Raw genomic sequence first — 16,606 nt, forward strand, 5'->3', positions numbered from 1 at the left:
GTTGAAGAGTTGTGATGTTTTTCTTGGGCCTACTGACATCTGTGCATACCTGAGTAATGTACCCTGGGCTCTTTCTGTCATAGGAGCTTTCTGAAGGAAATAAGTACATAAACAAAGATATGTATTTTGATTTCCACAATAATTTCTTTGTTGAATATTTCTAAAGAGTTGATATTTAATTATAAACTTTTTTTTTCAAGTTTGGGGTGCTTAGTTTGTAGATTATTTAGATCAGAACTTCTATACTTTCCTAGGATTTGCAGGACAGAAATCTCCCTACCCTTTATTTCTAAATGTTTTACTTTCTTTTTTGGTTTAAGGGATTGATTTCCTTAGATAAGACAGTGAATCTTAGAAAGATAGTATGATGGAAGTATACAGAAATGACTGCCCCTTTCTCTTCAGAAAGATAGAAATATCTCTTATTATTACAGTTTTATTGTTATGCTAGGAATAATTGGTAGTGAGAGTAGTAAGAATAAAAATAACTATAGGCTGTTGAGATCCTCCTATGTGCTCCTTGAATTAATTAGTATAATCAGTATAGTTCCTCAAAGACCTAGATATTATTATGACTAAACAAAGGAAGACATTGAGTTTAAATATGCTCAGTCAGACAGCTAGGAAGTGACAGGCTGTATTTGAATCTGTGACTTCTCCCATCTCAGCTCATTTTCCACTACTTCTCCATTTAGAAGCTAGTTGTTGGCTGGGAGTGTAGCTTGATGGTAGAGTTTCTGTTTAGCATGCATGAGGTTTGATCCTCAGCACCAAAACTGAGTAAGTACATAAAATAAAATAAGAATTTTTTTTAGCTTTCCTCCATAAAACATTTTTTAAAGTGTCTTTTCTACATCATCAAGGGATATAAGTTGCATTTTATAGTCATGTCTGTGAAGCAGTTACAGAACCATCACCAAATCTCAGTGTGACCCTGCCTAGAGGAAGACATAATTGTAAGGTTTTCTTTCCCTGTCCACTGTAAGTGTGTCTTCTTGCTACCTGCCTAGATGTACATTGGTTTGTCCTGAGGTACTGCTGCTCTGTCCCTCAGTGTGCAACAAGTGACAGAGCTCTCACTTATGTTCCTGGGTGCCAGTGAAGGACATTTAAACATATTGACTTTATACATTTGACTCCAAACATGAATATACATTTTATTCTCTTCCTATTCGTTTCCTTTCAGAGATGTTTATAAAGAGAACAGGGAAGGCCCAGGCTGAATCAACTTGAGTTCATGCACACTGAACATTATCAGGGTTGTTCTTGCCTTGAATGTGGAGTCTATTGTCCTCAAAGACATTATGTGAAAGCCCTTAGCTGTGAACTCTCAGTCAGGATGCTAGACTCGCCAGCTAGTTACACAGAAACCTATTCTGTCCAGGCTGGAATGTGGCAGTTAAAACAGGAGAACTTTGATCCCCAAGATAAAGTGGGTAGAGACTCCAGTACACTGTTGCATTTTATCACAGTTTTAATTTGGATAGCCTTTTTTTCAATTTAATCTAAATTCCTTAAACCTATATCCAGTGAGGGGTGTGATAGTACAAATATATGAGCATTTTGTTAGAAAACATTCATTAAGAACAGCTGATGTATCTCATGCCCCAAGACCCCTCAGTCAAAAACTACATGCCTATTCAGTTACATCAGTTTTCTTTTAGATGTGTGCCAAACTTCCTCTGGTTTGATATTTATGTGGTTATTTATTTAATCTTTTAACCATGTTACAGTTATCTTGGCCAGACTAGTTCTACAACAACAGTAACAACAACAACGGCCACAACATCTATTAAGCACTTACTGTATTCCAGGAACTGTTAAGTGCTTTACATAGCATGTCTCATTTAATCCTCAAAACAAACTTAGGTGGAAGCCATCACCGTTATCATCTTCTTGTTAGAAAGAAAAGTACTCAGGTAAAGATTCAGTCATGACCCACGTTTATCCAGCTGTGGGCCAGGGAAGGCGCAGGGATCTGCATCCAGGCATTCAGGCCCTGAGTAAGGAGCTCACTTGGCTCTCTGGCCAGACCAGGCTTCCCATTAGTCTGCTGCTTTGGGGAGAGTCAGCACATGGTGAGGAACATGTTTCCTGATCTGTGAAAGGAGCAAACACTCTTGTCTCCCTGGTCAAGTTATTAGGAAGCATAAATAAGAATATCACATAAAACGCCCTATGCATGCTGTTTAAAAATATGCAAATGGATGCTATTATTTTAATAGTATTAACACATCCTAAAGGTCATGCTTATGTATTGCCCTTTCTGTGAATAATCTCATTAAAAAGTCACATTGCTTGTAAGTTCTGCAAAGTGTGTCGTTACGTATAATGTGTTACTGTGATTTTCCTCTTATATATTATTCCAATTGCACAAGTCATGTTGTATTTCAGAGGAAAAGTCATTGAACGCAATACTAGGCTTAATCCCAGAACATCACACTTAAATAATATTAAATATCAATTGCCCTCCTAATAGCCTTTGCTGTCACTTTGGTGGGGAGGCAAAGACTATTACGAAAAGAAATGAGTATTTCTGTCTATTGCAAATAAAAGGAGGTACATAATTGAATGGTTATTGCAAACGTGTTATCAATAGAAGGAGATGATTTAAGCATTAAAAAAATTATCCTCCAGAATGCAACTTAAACTGCATTCTTACAAACCAGGAGTTTTTGTACTTAATCAAATTTCCTCAGTCTTCTTTTCTCCTAAGTAAATACAACTGCAAAATAAAATATTTGTAGAGTGAACACTTAATGCAAACTTTTTCTTCTAAAATTTACATTTGGGTTTTAAAAATATATTAAAATCTTTTTTAAAAAAGGACAGATATTTGCAACATACAGTATACATTTTGTATTCCTTTGGGTATTAATAAATATATAATTTAGTAATTCTTAGGTTCACGCCATTTGCCTAAAGAAGACAGGTGCGTGCATGTGTGTGCATCTGAATGTGTGAAAACGAAGCTTAGAGATTGCAGCCATTTAGTGAAGGTCATAAGTGACCTGATGTGCCCTCCAGCATGCTGTTTATAATTGCTGTGGTTAGTTTTCCTTCTCACTGTTTTTACCTATAATGTCAAAACACAATTATATGGAGTTGGTATGTTCACTAATAGCAGTTTATCTCTGCATGGTTTATAGACAGAGTCAAAAGCCAACAACTATAATTACATCCATGTTTCTAACTTAGCAGCAAGCTAGAAAAGTGTGGTTGAAGTATGCTGTGGGTGTAGTGCAGCCAGTAGGAATTAGAGGGTAAAGTCATTGCTCTGCATTCTTTTGGTTTTACAATAATTGTTACTTAAATTTTGTTTTCTGGATTTTACCACTGTCTGTTGTGTTTATATGACCACATAAAGAGTGGTTGAGTTGCGTGTCTCTCCACTCTATTTTTCTTCTCCTTGCCTTCCTCTATAAATGTACTAGCTCTCCTTTCACTTTCTTCTGACTCAGCAGACAGTACATTACAGTTAATAGCTTTCTGAAGCAGCCTGATATTCATGCTCTATGGAACCCATAAGACCTCTACTATTTGCATTATATGTTTAATTGGATAATTATGGGAACCATGTTGAACTGTTAACAACTGTCAAGCCTTTGATTAATCTTTTGAATGTTCATTGGCATGGTTCAAGTTAGCAACCACAATACAGATTTTCAGGGTTTTTGTTTTTGTTGTTGCTCTTCTCATGATTATTCAAGAGGGTAAAAATGATTTTTCTAGAAAAAAATGCACATTTTCCCACTTTGGGTCACCTTACATATTGTGGCACAAATAAGTAGTGCAACTTGTCAATCACCATAATTTATTTTGCATATGAAGTATTACAGTTAAAGACTAGGAAAAAATATAAGAAGGCTTCTTATTTTTTTAATGATCACAAGGTTATAAAATGTAAAAGAGGATTCTAGTCCTCTTTAGAAGATATGAATTATCAGAGGTCTATACCCTCCCCAGCCTTCTTCAGCATCTGAGGATATTCCCCCCACCCTATGTTGCTATTCATTGCGAAGTGTGTTTTTAGTTCATACAAGAGATGCAGCCTCCCAGGAGCCATAAGCACTTTCTGTGCACCCAGCTGGGCTGTCTTCTGGGTCCTACATTTCCTGTTGTCTGCTGGAGAGTTGGAACTCTTTGTGAGCTAGTTGGTGCAGGAGGATACTAGTCAATGAGTTCCTTTATTCTTTTAAGTCATATTATAAATTGAATACTGAACACAGGAGCACCAATCTTATGGGAAGTACTGTCTCAAATCTATTTTTAAGGTAAAGAAAATGTGAGAATAGAGTTAGGAAAAATTGAAATATTAAAAGTGGCTAGGGTATATCTTCCTGATAAGGCAACATTTGAATAAAAACCTGAACAAGATGGTGAATATAGTTATTATCTTAAACCCTTGAATGTACACAGCAACTTCTATTATTATCTCCTTTCAATATGCAAGGTCATTAAAGAGCAGAAAGGTTATGACCAAGGTCACACAACTAGTAAGTGGTGAAATTAGGATTTGGACATAGGCATTTTGTTAAACTATTATTTCAGAACAGCTCCTAAGCTGGCTTAGTGAGACTAATCCAGGATAGGATAAACTCTTAGCAGACTTTATACTAAACTAAGTGTACATGACTTAGATTAATTTCTCTTCCTGGGAATAAAGCACTAGATTGTTTTTTGTTGTTTTTTTTCTTTTTTTTTTGTTTTATTATTCATATGTGCATACAATGCTTGGGTCATTTCTCCCCCCTGCCCCCACCCCCTCCCTTACCACCCACTCTGCCCCCTCCCTCTCCCCCCTACCCCCTCGATACCTGGCAGAAACTATTTTGCCCTTATCTCTAATTTTGTTGAAGAGAGAGTATAAGCAATAATAGTAAGGAACAAGGGTAAAGCACTAGATTCTACCTGTCATTCTACCTGTCATTTCCAAAGTGTGTCATTTTGAAGTATCATCTTGGATCAAGTTAATAGGGTTGGAATGGGCACTTCAGCTGCTAGCAAAGCAATCCTGCTACTTATGTTGCAAGTGTATTTTGGTGCTTTAATCAAATGCACAAAAGATGTGGGGGAAGAGGGATTGTTTTAGATGAGAAATATGCAAAAGCAATCTAAACACCATTCTTACCTCTTGAGTTTGCATTATTATTATAAGTCTATTGTTTACAGTTAGGAGCTTATGGTAATTGTACCTTCTTTTGAGGTTCAAGATGGCCTCTTCAGCCAGCTTATAATAGGATAGCGAATTGGAGAGGAAGACTATGAAAGGAGTGTGCCAAGGGAACAAATTCAGACTAGCAGACTAGCAGCAGTACATTCATCCTGGAAACTTTCTCAGGTGCTTTGAGTGTAGATGAGCAACTTACTTCTAGACTTACCTTTTTTGTTGAAGTAAGTTATTTTAGTTCATGCTGCCTCACACGCTTTTCCTTTTGACTTGCCTTCTCTGTGAAGCAGTCTGATCACTCTTAGTCTTGTCTTTCCTTTTTGGGGGGAGTTTCAGTAAGCTCTCAATATTAGGGGATTGAGTGTTAGGTAAAGTGCTTATGTGAAAGGGAACAGGAAGATAATAGAACTTCAAGAATGTGTTTACTCACAGCTGAGTAAGGAGGCAGAGATCAGGAGGATCAAGGCTCATAGCCAGCCCAGACCAAAAAAAAAAAAAAAAATATATATATATATATATAAGCATTGAAGATAGGAATCATAGTTTTGTTTTGTTTTTTTAAATAACAGTGATTAGTAGACACAATAGTTTCTTTTTGTCATGGAAGAAGGAAGGGCTGTGATGGGAAGACCCATTATCAGTTACTGAGACTAGAGCTTCAGTTTCACCATCTGTAAAATGGGGGTAGTACTCCGGAGGATAAATTTTGATAGTGGGTGTGAGGTGTGAAAGGACTCTGTGAAGTGTAAGTTTTCTCTCTCTCTCTCTCTCTCTCTGTGTGTTGTATGTACATATATGTATAAAATGTCCCTCCATATATATGTATACACACATGTATTTTTGTGCACCCTCTCAACCAAATGAAAAATTCTTAAGTATTAGAAACACACTTGATTATTAACACCTTGTTTAATACATACTAATGTGAATTTTTTTTTATATTGAGCCTATTTTGGGTTTTTAGCTTATTTTAGATGTTTTAGTGAAAGCTTCTTAAAGTTAGTTAGCACATTTTCTCCCTCATTGTGCCTGTAGTTTATAAGCAGAGTGGATTTGTGTTGCTGAAACATACAAGAGGCAATCGAGATGATTACTTTCATATACTGCTAGGAGGTATTTTCCCTCAGTTCCAATTCTTCACTTTCACCAGAGAAAGTCTCCACTTAAGAATCATACTAGGATTAAAGATCTAAATTCCCCACTTATGAGTGTTGGTAACATTACATGTTAGCAATTTCCTTACAGATTTCTGGTCCAGACCTTCATTTTTCATGTTTTGCTCACTAGCCCCCAAAACCAAATGTTGTAGCATGTTACTCACTCAGCATTCACCTCTTTTCTTTCCTCCACCATTCAGACAACCTGAGGGCACACCCTGATCTTATTGATTTACACATACGTTCCAGATCATTGTACTGTCCCATATTGGAGGTCCAAAATTAGGCTTTGTTGGGACATATGTATCTTGTTAGCAATGTTATGACAAAATCGCAGCAGCTGTATAAACTAATCTTTGTGGAGTTTCACACAGGGGACTCAATTAACAATGGACCACTGTCAGCATTTAATCCTTTTTACCTCCTGATTCCTGTGAACTTTTCTATTGGGTATCAGGATTATTCTTACCCACCCAGAAGAAAATGTCAAATACTGCAAGTCAATTGAACTTCTCTTGGTTTTTGGGGGGTGACCTGGAGAGGGACTGACAATGATAGTGACCAGTGTATTGATTTTGTTTAGAAAGCCATGCTGCATCAGAATTTTAGATTAACTTCTCTTTAGAATTGTTTCTGAATTTAATTGCCAAAGTTCATGGCCTTTGAAGCTGCCCTCTAAAGGTTAGAGTAACTTGGTATAAAGCAGAAAGAAAGGATGTAGCTTCTCCCAAAAACAGTCACACAAGACAGACATATTTGTGAGTACTTTGGCAGATGTCTACTTTGGTGCATGATAATTTTAAGACAGGAGAAACAGAAATCTCAAGTGACCTTTTACTTCCATCGGTAATTTCTACTTTTGTTTTTTTGACAGAAAAAGGAGGGCATAATATATGGTCAAATACAATGGGGAAGTAAAAAAAAACATTCTTGATAGTCTTAGAATAACAGTGAACAAAAGTTCAGGTTCTAGTTTAAGTGTATTTGACATTTGAACCCCTTGCTTCAGGTCTATCTGTGGAGGACATCTGAAATACCTTTGGCTTCTAATCTGTGGCAAGAGAACAAGAATGGATGACAAAAGGATATAAAGATAGAGCTCAAACAAGTTCTTGTTAATTCTTTCTTTCACCTAAGAGGACTAATGAAAAGCTTAAATTACTAAATTCAGACTAGACCATTGTCACTACTTGCTAAACGGTACATGCTTGTGCGTCTGTCTGATCCATATTGGAAAACCACAAACAGAAGCACATAATTTGGCAAAACACCAAAAACATGCCTCGGCACACTTCTGGAGATTCTTCCAAATGACTTAATGATTCAAAAATTTGTGTGTGTGCGCACATATTGCCTGGAGATAGTTAGCATGAATCCTGCTAGCAAACCATGTGTATACCCTTGTTTTAGGGGTTTAAAGACTTTCCTCCAAAATTCTGAGTTGTAAAAAGCAAAAAGATAAAACTGCTTAGTTGGGCAGTTACTTTTTTCTTTTCAAAATAGGGACAAAATAAAAAAAAAACCTCCCCCCAAAAAAACCTTGCTAAGGTTTTTTTATCCTTTGGGAAGGTTAAAATACTTTATTTTTAAAATGTGTGTTCAGTTTTTTTTTTTTTTAACTGAACAGGTGGATTACAAAAAGTAACTTCTACAAGAAAAACTTTATAGCATCATGAAGAAAATTCCTAAATGGAGAAGTGATTCCTCCCTAAATTTTTCACAAAAGCATTTTTCCTTTATCTGGTTTCTGCTTAATACAGACAAAATGGACTTCTTATAAAAGTACACAATCTAGAATACTTGAAGATATTTAGAAAACGACTAGATGAAGTTATATTGGTAAAGACGACATGAAAGGCACAACAGTCTGTAAGTCTTTGATGTGGTCCACTTTCTGTTGCATGAGTGTTTTTAAAAGCCAAGAAGCCTGTGCTGTATTTTATTTAAGTGTTACAACAACTTTAACAAGATAGGTGTTATTATTTCTCATTTAAAGATGAGGAACTCAGAGCCCAGGAGTTAAAATATATTTCCCAAGGTCACACAGCTAATTAAGGCAATTAAGGCGTGATTAATTCCAAGTCTGTCTGAGTCCATGGATAATGCCCTTGACACTGTACCTTTCTGTCCTCTCTGAGGTGGTTAAATATTATAGATCTTCTCCTTTCAGGCATTCATCACCCCTTGGTTCCTTGACTTGCAGGAAGTGAGGCTGCATTAAAGGCTGTTGACAGAGATTATATTTATATATTTCCTACTTAATTGTTTTGGTTATACTTTATAATTTCAAGTAACAAATACTTTTCTAGGCTGAGTATGATGGTGCATGTCTATAATCCCAGCATCCTGAGAGGCTGAGGTAGGAGGATCATGAGTTTGAGGCCAGCCTGGACTATATAGTGAGATGTGATCTCAAAAAATAAGCCAAAAATAATGAAGTATCTTTTTTGTCTGATGTTTAAAATACCTTATTTTTTAAAAGCCAAAATTATTTTTTTTCCTTTTTCTTTTATTATTCATATGTGCATACAAGGTAAAAGCCAAAATTATAAAGTACCTTTTTGTCTGTTGTTTAAAGTATCTTATTTAATATTTATTTCTAGTGGATGAGCTAGATATTGTTTCCTTGTTCCTATTTTATAATTGAGAAATGGGAACTGAGAACCATAAATGACTTACCTATCTGGTAGTCTACAGCTGGGTCTTTAGGATCTTTTCCTAATTTTTTCCACTATGTTCTCAAATCCCAGAAGAATCCAGGCTTGACTCTCTACCTCATGATACTGAGTATGACAAACCTAGAACTTGTTTGCTTAATAAAAAAAATGCACCTGCAATACCTGGCCATGTAATCCTGGTTGACGACCCCCATATATGCTTGGGTGATTCTTCATTCTGAATTACGTGTAAGAACGTTTTTTGTTTTTATTTGTTTGTTTTTTCCTTCCTAATTCCAAGGAAGTTTTTGATGTACTCCAGGGTTTTGAGTATCAACAGTTTTCAGTCTTCTGGCATATTAGGCTTAGATAAGTTAAGGTTACTGAATTCCCACAAGTAAAAGAAAAATAAGAGACAGATAAGGGGTAGAGAGAGCTCTCACTGCTTTATCTGTTTTTAATACCATGGAATGTAGCATCTTTCCTTTCTAACTGCAGTCATAATTTTACTCAGTTCCTGAGTATGCAGTGGAGGATAGCATTGCATTAGTGTCTCTTTAGGTAAATTATGCACATCTGGGAAATTATGATTCTAATTTTCATTTACATACAAGACATTATTCTTCAAGGTAAAGCTGCTGAATGGGATGATGCAGGAGGTAATAATAAGAGACCTTCTGACCTGGCAGGATTTCTTAACATGGCACCTTGTACTTTTTCTGTAGTTTACTGCAGTTTTCCTCTTGGGATGACTTTGAGATTGACAGTTGCTAAAATCCCAGAACCATTTTGAATTCAAGTGTGTTCAATGATTGGAGTAGGTAGGTGATTGTTGGTTGATAAAGAAGTTGGCATTAGATAAACAGAAAAGTAATGAATTCTGGATTATTCATTTAAGTACGTGATACAGATGGAGAATTCATTGAGTTACGACTCCAGGCATGTAGAGACCATGACCTTGGCCAGTTCATGTAAGATAAATCTCATCAGAAGACTCAACAGCAAGGCTATTGCCATTGCAGCTGAGGGCCATTAAATGGATTGAGGCATGGTGAAAGTGAGAACTTCTATGATAGTTAACCCAATTGATTTTATCAAAGATCTTATAAAATTTATGGTCTGGGACAGTTGATTTGACTTTCTCATGAAATAAATTATCTAGAAAACAAAACTTGACTCTCTCTTATCGGTTGTCTAACAGTGTTTCTAAAACACTGTTGACTGCTTGACCAGTTCATTTGATTTTTTCATGAAATCAGTTAATTTAGCTTGGAAACAAACATAATTCCTCTGGTTTGTTTTTAAACAGTGTTTGAGGAAGAATTGTTATTCTTCAACATGCTATCTGAATGGAATAGCCCTCCCCCTCCCCCGCCCTTTTTAAAAGATAATGCTCCTTCTTTATTTTGTGAATTTAGACTTAATTCTTGTGCCTCATATTAGATACTTGTAGAGAAATATGATCCCAGGAATGCTGGTGATTTGCTGTTTTAAAATGGTGCTGGGCTTTAGGCGTCTGTTCAAATCTAAGATTTCAGAAGAGCCAGTAACTGCAAATAATCTAAAAGGGGAAGAGTGAAGAATGCTTCTAACTTCCCTTTGAAATGAATAGCTCGCCAGAGGAGCAGCTATTAGAAAAACAAAAACGACAAAGGAAAGCTGCTCAACCCAGCACACAGAGGTAAATTTACTTACATCAGACTGAAAAATGAGGGCTGGGCTTTGAAAAGACATCCCTTCTGACTAGAGGAGAGCTTGTAATTTTGGCACGGCTGCAGTCCTCCTAAGCCCCTGAGAAATTCTAAAAAACATTACAGAAGACTGTTCTTAATATTAATGGATGTCTTCCTGTGTGTGTGTGTGTGTGTGTGTGTGTGTGTGTGTGTGTGTGTGTGTGAGAGAGAGAGAGAGAGAGAGAGAGAGAGAGAGAGAGAGAGAGAGAGAATGCCTGAAAGAGAAGGCAGAGAATGAGAAGGAAGAAAAGATTTATGGAGGATGAATGACAAGTGAAAATGGCTAATATTTGAAAATTTGTGCCTGTCATTTTTCCTCTTCATTCTTAGAATATTGGTCAAGATGAGATATAGAGGAACATTAGCCATTTAGACACTTCAAGTTAGCATAGCAAGACTCTTCCTAAAATACTTTGTAAATAACATTGGTCACTGATGCCACCTCAAATCAGAGTATTATCTATTATATGACATCAGAGGTGAAAACAGAGACTGTTTACCTGTGGTTAATTGTGGTGTGTGTCACATTATGTTGTACTCTGGTGAACAATTTCAAGAGCACCAAAAGTCTGCAGCTCTGCCTCTTGGGAGGGGACTTTTCCTTTGCAGCTCAGCTTCAGGAAACGTGAACATTTGTGTTTTCGAGACCACATACCATTGGGAAGGAAGTAGGGGTGGAGATGTGTGCTGAGATTGAGTGGATATCAGAATCTCTGGACTGTGTATGATCTGGGAACTGCTGGCTTTAATGTCGCCTTTTTCTGGCTTGCCTTTAGAATTTTCAAAGTCAGACTAACAATAATACTGCTACTTGCTAAGGTTTTTTTTCACCAAATAATTTGTTTGCCTTGCAGACTTGGGCAGACCTCTGTACAGTGTGCCTGGCCAGCATGGCTATGATCTGTGTGTGAGTGTGTCTGGAGAAACAGACAGGAATCTGCTACCAGATACTCCACAGTTGTATTTCTTAGGGACACATAGCTGTTACCTATCATACTAAAGGTATTTAATAATTACAGGAACATGTTGTTGAAAAGCAACTTGAAAGTTTTCAGAAGGGACATTAAATCTTCATGGTCCAGGTCTGCCATGTCACCTTGAGCACCCACCCTGTTATCTTACAGGATTCAAGGCCCATTCCAGTTCATTGTTCACAATTCTGAGGATAATAAACAAAGAAGTGGAGTTTCTTTAGAGAAACTCCTAACGAGATGAGATGATGAGAGGGAAAAAGACAAAAAGTACTCATTTGAAAAGAGTGCCTTGATTTGCTGTGAAGTTTAAAACTGAGAACATGTTTTCCCAGATGGGCAAAAGCTCTGTAGCATTGTTGTCTGGTTAATGAGTGATCCTCTCCCTGGCCAGCGCTGGCAGTGTGTGCTTTCTTGACTTAGGACTGACACTCAGTATAGTCTTAATTCACTTTTAGTCTGGGCTGACTAAATCTTCTGAGTTGGCAATGAAGAGTGTCAGGATTGCCATTGTTATGTTTACTCTGGATTTATATCTGAAGTTGAGGTTAAGTAACATATTTACATAAATCAACTCAGCACTAGACTCTAATACAAAATTGTTTTACTGAGAGAAAAAAACTAATTGTGTTGCTTCCTGAGATTTGCTTTCATTTTATATTAAACCTCAGAGGCGTTACAAATGGAATATATTGTTCTGGGTTAAAATGAACTCTTCTCTGGGTTTTTTGTAACACACATACAATTTTTTTGAGGGGGAGAATTGGTCTAGCTATTGTTTCTATGAATGACTTCCCTGGAGGTACAGTAGAAAGTACAGGAGCTAATTTTATTTCTAGAAGGACTGTGTTTTCTGAAATTGGCTGCATGGGAACTACAAAAGGGTGAAAAAAGTTCTTTCAATAAAAAGATTTGAAGAAAGGCAAAGAGGCTTTAAATGTATAGTTATAAAAATTTTTAGTTTAAAGTGCTTTAGAAACAAAACTATTTGTCAGTATCCTTGCAAATATCTTTTCTTTAGTTATTTCCTTTAAAATTATGGCCAAGAAAAATGTCATTGGTTATTGTGGGATGGCTCCTCTTCCTATTAATTTATGTACTGTTTAAAATAATTTAACTTCATGAAAATGACTTATATTTATTTTTAAATCATGACATAAAACAGATCCAAATTTTAGGGGCAAGATATTTATGAAAGTATATGTTATCTTCCAGAAATATATGAAAAAGAATGAGGTTAGCAGCTGTCTTAGGTTTGTTCAGAATGGATGCTGAAAACTTGCTACTTTCAATAGTATGAAATATTAGCAAAGCAGTATTGATCATAAGCCATATTGTGAAATATCTGCCTTTTTAAATGTAATATGTTTTTTATAGCCTCTGAATGGAATTTTCCTTTTCATAGTGCTAGTTTTATGCATTCCTGGTTAGGAAATGACAAGTTTTTATTTTCATATTTAGTTGTATTTTCTTACTAAATTTATTAGTACCATTAAAGTGTTCTTTTTGTACCCAAGATGGAAAATTCTCCACTCTGGGTCCATACAAGTATAGCTAAGATAGACTAAATGACATCGGGTCATATTCATTTTGAACAGTATATTTTTGCTCTGCAGAATGGCTTTGTTGAATATTTTGGTTTGGTTAAAAGAAATTATTGGATTTTTAAAGTGTATTCCTTGAGGTTCCCTAATCCCTGACTTTGTATCATTTTGCTCCATCAAACAATAACGTGGCTGTGTTGCCATCCATCCATCCATCCATCCATCTCTCTTTATCAATTTCACTTGGGAGGATAGGACCCATCTTTCCAGTCTCTGAAAGGTGGAAGCATGTGTTTTGTCCAGCTGAGTCTCTTGGTCTGATTTTTTTTTTTCCTGGTCCTAATACATGTTTATTCCTACATGTGACAAATCTGCAGTCGTGTTTTCTTTCTGAGTTATAATGACTCAGATGTCATAATTAATTTGATGAGCAGGTGGGGGTTATTAGGCTTGGGCTTCACTTGCTAATAGCTGCACAGTTTTTCTAAAGTACTCTTTCAACTAAGGAGGCATTTCTTCACATAGAATAAACAGTACAGCACAAAAGCCTCAGTTAGATAACTATCCGTGGGCTTGAAAAGCTGCCAAGCAGATGTTGTTATTGGAGCTGGCCCAGGCGAGATTGGGCCAGGCAGATGCTCATGGGGAGGGGAGAGGGGGGAAAAGGAGGGGGAGGAGAAATAAGAGAGTGGAGGTTAGGGAGAGAGGGGGAGGTTCTACAGGACTGTAATTCTGTCATTGCAGGGGTTGGGCCAGATTTCGTTGGGGTGGGAGGTGTCTTCTCTTCTCATGGGCCATCTTTATGTTATAGCCTCTTGAAATATACATAAATGAGGATAGGGGCGGTAGTGGAGGAGACTCTCTCTAAATATCCATGTGGGAGAGAATCTGAGTGTTCATCCAGCAGTCTGAGACTTCTGGTTTGCATTAGGGCGGCTGTGTGCAATTTTTGAAGGGCCTACAGAGACTGCTTCATACCTATCCACATATGTAATGGACATGACATTTACCAGAACTCATAGGTTCTGCTTTATTGCTCTAAATTAGGTTGTGCAAATTTAAGACAAAATGCTGTTTTGTTTCCTGTCACCTCACTATATAATTTTTCTTTGAGCATTCTCCACTCCTTATTAAAATGTTGCAAAGTCACTGCCTACTTTTTAAAATTAAAATCAATCTTGGAACCTGTCAGATTTGTATGAGGTAACGTGTGGAAGGTTTTATCTAAGTTGATCTTGTTTCTGTCCTTTGCTTTTTTTTTTTTTTTTTTGTGATCTAAAGCTTTTTAAAACTCATCTCTCACTCCCCTTCACTAGATTAAATTCTGTAATCTCATTTTTCTTTGAGCTGATCTCCAGCCAATGGTCTGGGGATTTTATAGCCAAGGGATAATTTTTGATAATGGGCTATTAAAACACTTGCAGCGCCTACCCTGTCTTTCAAATTAGTGTGTGCACAGATTGTCTTTCTGGGGAAAAAGTCTTTCCCTTGGCAATAAGCAACTGATTGTGTGCCACAAGCAGTATAAAAGCTTCCTGGAAGGCTTTTTTTTCTTTCTTCTTACCCACAACACAGGTACGTAAGAACTGATAAATAATAATGTTAGCTATACAGTGTAAGAAGATCCCCAGGCTTTTCATTCTGTTTTTGGAGAAAAAGTCTTGTTTTCCCTTATTCAGACAGATTTAGTGTGTTCTGACAACAGGGTCATCTAACAGTTTCCTTAACGATGAAAGTACAGTGGCTGGAGACAGCTGTGTAAGGTCACGTAACTTTCATTGTTGTTTATCGTGTGCTTATTAATAGGTTAAAATGAATAACTCACTGGACAGAGGTCAGGTAGCACCTGTATAAATAATGAATTTACCCTTCCAAAATATGTAATATAAAATTAACCAGTGTATGTAGCTTGCCACTTTTTAAAAATTCAGTTCAACTTCCTTTCATTCTGTAGTTTTTTGAGAAGTGGTTAAAGTAAAAATTCTGAGTTCTGAGAAGGCAAACAAATTTGCTCCCAGTACTATGCTTTAGTGTAACTGGAGTTTTGTTAGCATAAGATTATAGCCAATAACCTACTTATAGTTGAAGAATATATCTGATGTTCTGTCTTTAATATTTTTTCACTAGAAAAAATGAGCAGATAGGCATATATCGAGCAACATAAATCCACCAATTATGAAACTGATGTGATGTAGGTTATGTTGAGAGTTGGCATGAATTCTTTTCTTTTTCATATGTAAAATTAGACATCAGACATCCTGTGTACTCAATGCATTGCTGTAATGTGTGCAGATGGTAAGAACACATATGTCTCAATACTGTTCTCTTAGCCTGTGTGCTTTATTGCTCAGTAGTCTGACAGATGCATTTGGGTGAATTCATTCATTGCCCTCTGTTAATTGGTAGTACTTTCAGAAAGGATGTTTTAATTTGGCAAACTAAATCTTGGTGGGGGAGCAGTACTGAATGTAACGAAGAAATGGCACTATTCTAGTTCTGTCTGAACGTTGTACTTAGAAGAAGACGTCTTTGTATGTAGAGTTTTAGGTGTACTGTAATGTTAAGAAAGGAGGAAAAAAGCTAGCTTCATGTTTGATGAAGAATTTGGAAAATTCATGTTCTTCTTATTGACAAATGCAGATTAAAAGGTACCTAAATAGTTTTGTGATCTGCACAGGATGAGACATGTATGTATTATATTTGATGTCAGGTTTAATAGTAAAAGTTCAGTATATTGACAAGTCTATAAAGTTTTTTTAATATAGTGAACACCTCATAACATGAGTCATTATTAGGAAAAATGTATATGTACACATGTACGGTGGAACATGAGCTATTCCTCTGAAATAAGAATTATGTGCAACAATTGCTGTAGTATTGCTTCAGTATGGTAGAGATTAGGACTATCCCAGTGTTATAAACGGTTGCACTAGGACCTAGGTCTTTAATTGTATAGAATTGAAACCCAAAGCAACTGGCATCAGTGCCTCTTTATTACTTATAATTTTGTAGACGTTTAGTTCAGTGATCATTTGTTTAGTGCCCAGGATAGCCTAGCAGTGTGCTAAAGGTTGGGGAAATGCAAAGACCAATAAAGTGTTGATCGCTGTTCTCAAGGAGTTTATAATCTAATGTAGTAGTAGAAACAGAAATGCAAGAATAACCACCTAACTCATATAAAACAGATGGTAGACAATGGGCAACAAATCAATAAAAAGTACTATTGGAGCATAGAGGAAGCAATTTAGTAGTTCATGAGAATCCACAGAAGGCTCTTGAGACTCAGGAATGAGCTTAAAAATGAGTAGTTTCTTCAGAGGAGGATGTAGGCCATGGGGGTTATAGAGGCTGGGAGCAGCACAAGAAAAGGTAAG

General features: G+C 36.5%; 1 protein-coding gene and 1 long non-coding RNA gene across 16 annotated transcripts in view; both read left to right on the forward strand.

Annotated features, from left to right (window-relative positions):
- The window catches only part of Nfib (nuclear factor I B), a 442,869-nt gene that overhangs the window by 231,722 nt on the left and 194,541 nt on the right, over window positions 1–16,606 (forward strand). The window lies entirely within an intron of this gene.
- LOC141415429 (uncharacterized) overlaps window positions 1–16,606 on the forward strand; it is a 42,908-nt gene that overhangs the window by 13,007 nt on the left and 13,295 nt on the right. The window contains exon 2 of the long non-coding RNA XR_012440437.1: window positions 1–16,606. This exon is cut by the window's right edge and continues 13,295 nt beyond it. This is a non-coding gene — a long non-coding RNA (uncharacterized lncRNA).

This window comes from Castor canadensis, chromosome 13 (genome assembly GCF_047511655.1).
Source record: "Castor canadensis chromosome 13, mCasCan1.hap1v2, whole genome shotgun sequence".
NCBI lineage: Eukaryota > Metazoa > Chordata > Mammalia > Rodentia > Castoridae > Castor > Castor canadensis.